The sequence below is a fragment of the Lactuca sativa genome, chromosome 2 (assembly GCF_002870075.4).
Source record: "Lactuca sativa cultivar Salinas chromosome 2, Lsat_Salinas_v11, whole genome shotgun sequence".
Taxonomy (NCBI): Eukaryota; Viridiplantae; Streptophyta; class Magnoliopsida; order Asterales; family Asteraceae; genus Lactuca; species Lactuca sativa.
In genome coordinates, this window is record NC_056624.2 from 40172017 (window position 1) to 40176091 (window position 4075).

Sequence of the window (4075 nt, forward strand, 5' to 3'; positions counted from 1 at the left end):
CCATGATTAAAACATGGAACATCATCTTCATGAGGAAAGCTTTTTCCAAACGATTCGGGAAGATCATAATTGTCAAAACTAGACATCTACAAGGGAGAAATTCAAGTTAGTTGATTTAGTCCTTAATATAACACCCAAATGAAATATTAAGGCTAGGACCCAACACAATAATTCACAAATCGGAAGACGGATTCCGTAGTCCAATTGTAAATTATTTGTCGGTAGATAAATGATGATTTACCAATTCCACCACGGAAACAAAATTTATACGAATTAAGTTTTTGATGAAACTCCTAGATCTTTTGAGACTCATTGAACTTTTCAATGGCATGTTTAATCTCGATTATGCCCTTCAATTTTGTGACTGGGATACCGAGGATCACAAACAAGGTGTGAATAACCATTAAGATTAGTTTGGTACTCTCGAAGTTATTTATCACCTGATCAATGTGTCGGTTAACCACACACGCTCCATTGATCTATGATAACCTACGAGCTACCCATTGCCATCCTTCATCAGTCCCATATTAGTGTGCCAGTTAACCACACGCGCTCCACTAACAACCAATAAGGTGCAATTTCATGGGTTAGCATCAAATTCACATTTTTCCTAAGTAACTAAGATTGGGAATTTATGAAAGGTTTAGTTACTTTATATGTTCATTATACTTTTAATGAGAGTTTGTGTCCTATCCTACCCGTTCGGCTGATGACCCTCCACTTTTCAAGGATGCGATAGGTAAGAGTGTATACCCAATGACGGTCATTTTACAGGCTGCTTCCTTAAACACCCCTTATAGACTAGCTTTGTGAATGAGGCCTACTAACGGTAAGACTGACTTTTAACTTATACATATATAATATATTAGACTTTTAATTTTATATAGTATATGGGTGTATTTTTCTAACATCCCCATTTTTACGGCTAGAAAAAACCAATTTAGTTTATGTTTTTTAATAAAAATGAGAGTAACTTCTTAAGAAAAGTGTCGCGGAATTTGTTCCCAAAACAAAATATGATAAAAGTTTATTAAAACATTTCTTAAAGAAAATATATTTTCATTATATTAAAACAACTGGGATGTCATCGTCAATACAGATCAAAAGCATAAACAAAACATCATAGGCCATAAAACAAAATTGGCCTTAAAACAATATAGGCCTTACAACATTCCGTTTATATTTTGTCAGCTAAAACCGCTCGATCTATTATTCGAACTTCAGGCTATGCATTGTCGATCCGAAACTTAGAAAAATCATAACTTCCTCATATGAAATCAGATTTGGGCATTCTTTATATCTCCGGAATCCTTGTCACGACCACTACAACTTTCTTCATAGATATCGGGTTTATCTAAAATTTTATTTTTTATGCTTATTTCTATCCTTTATTTATTATATTATTATAAACAAGCAATAAGCACACAAAAGCACCAAATTCACATAATACTCAAGTATTTCATCTTTATTACTTTAAAATGGGTTACAATTGTTGACCTAGACTATTACGTCATCGTATCAATGCTTAGCCTCGAAACACGGGGGTTACAATTCTCTCCCCTTAGGATGATTCCGTCCCAGAATCATGCATCAACAAACAAATGCAGATAGCGACTCATCATGTCACTCTCCATTTCCCAGGTGAGATTTGGCCCATTCGAATGTTTCCATCGCACAAGCACTAAGTCGACCATCTTGCGTCGCAACTTCTTCGTCTTACGGTCAACAATCACCTTAGGCTCTTCGATTAGCCTCTTATTCTCATCCATTCTTAACTCTGAAATTGGAATTATGTCAGGAACTTCTCCAGTGAACTTCCTCAAATAACACACATCGAATGTGTTATGAATACCATCTAGTTCTTTGGGTAACTCAAACTTGTAAGCTTGGTTCCCAATCCTTTGAAGAACTTTAAACGGTCCAATAAACCTTGGACTCAACTTTACTCGTTTCCCAAATCTTATAAGTCCCTTCCACGGTGAGGCTTTGAGCAAAACCTAATCCCCAACTTTGAATTTCGTCAGTCGTCTCTTCTTATCAGCATGGCTCTTCTGACGACCGTGAGCTGCTAACATCCTTTCCCTAATCTTTTTCAACTTTTCAGCAGTCTGATTGACTATCTTGGGCCCCATAAACTGCTTTTATCCAGCTTCAAGCCAACAAGACGGTGTACGACACTTCTGTCCGTACAAGGCTTGATAAGGTTCTATCTTAATGCTCAAATGGTAACTATTGTTGTAGGAAAACTCTACCAGAGGTAAGTGTTCATCCCAGTTACCTTGGAGCTCTAGGGTACACACTCTTAGTATATCTTCCAGTGCTTGAATTTTTCTTTCGCTTTGACCATCAGTCTGCAGATGGTAAGCTGTACTCAAACATAACTTTGTACCCAATTCTGCTTGTAGACTTCTCCAAAACCTTGACGTGAAACGACTATCATGATCTGATACAATCGTTAGAGGAACACCGTGAAGTCTTACAACTTCCTTCACGTAAGCATTTGCAAGCTTATCCATAGACCACCTCTCGTTGGCTGCTATGAAGTGTGCACTCTTAGTGAAACGATCCACAACCACCCAAATTATGTCGTGACCGCTCTTTGTCCTGGGCAGTTTAGTCACAAAATCCATGGTGATGTCTTCCCATTTACCCATGGGTATAGGTAAAGTTTCTAAACTCCCATATGGTTTCTGATGTTGTGCCTTAACTCTTGCACATGTTACACACTCAGCCACATACTTTGCAACATCGAGCTTCATCGTCGGCCACCAGTAGTAGGGTTTTAGGTCCCTATACATTTTAGTGTTTCCGGTATGAATCGAGTACATGGTCTTGTGAGCTTCTTCCAAAAAGTGTTAGGGTTTTGGGCATATATGTTCTCTATTTATAATGACCAAAAATCAACCCAACTCTTCGAGTTTTTAAGAACAACCCGACGAGTTTTTTCGATAATCTGCGTATACATTGTGTACGGCAAGGCATCTTCGAATCTGGAACATTCTGACCAACTCGTCGAGTTGAGGCCCAACTTCTCGAGTTCGTTTGGAATCAACATTTTTCTTAAAACATGAAAGTCGTCCGAAATTGTGTCTAGTTTTCATTACATTTTCAATCTCGTCAATCGGATTTACGGTTCATGAGATATGGCCAAAACACTGACGAGGTGTCAAGCTGTCCAACAACATCCTTCTTTCTTCAAAGTCCAAGATCCAAGCTTCCAATCGTCAATTCCAATTCCTTTTCCTTCTAAGCATGTCTTTATTGATGAAAATGAAATTTTAAAACTAATTAAGCATCTTTTGTTCATTAAATGAGATAAAATCAACAAAAAGTATTAAGATAATGCATGAATTTTATAACTAAATATGCCCATATCAAAATACCCCACACTTGACTTTTGCTTGCCCCCAAACAAAACTGAATTTTAACACATTAGTACCACATAAGACAATACCAATTAAACCCGACCATTATGACAAGACCTCAACGCATGCATTTGTGTCTAATTTTTTTCCTTAGGACCCCCTAACCCTATATACTCACAATCCTCATAAACACTCGCCCACTTCTTTTGAACAACGCTCATTTTATGTATCCCTCCGAATCCATCCGCATAAAACTTTCTTAACCTCAAGTCATTTTTGGTTAAACCCCCAAGCACACATACGATAAAATAACCTAGAAAATAAAATTACAATAGAAATACTTGATACTTTGTATCTTCAATAATTTGTAGCTTTTCTTCTTGATATTTCTTCTTTGTCTTCAAAGCTTTGTAGATTTTTCCTTTCAAACATTTCATCACTCTTTTTTTTTTCTATTTTTCTTTCTTCTCTCTCTCTCTCTCTCTCTCTCTCTCTCTCTTTTCTTTCTTTTTTTCAATTGAACTAAAAACCTAGAGAAAAAAACATATGCTTATGCAAGGGGATTTAACTTCATCCTTTATTGGCTAAAGATATTAGTTTTACTGGATACATTTCAAGTACACGATGCTAAACGTGTTTCGTCCCTCAAACTAAGCAATGTTGTGTTTTTGTTCCGTGATTTCACTATAATAAAGGGGGCCACAAATGCA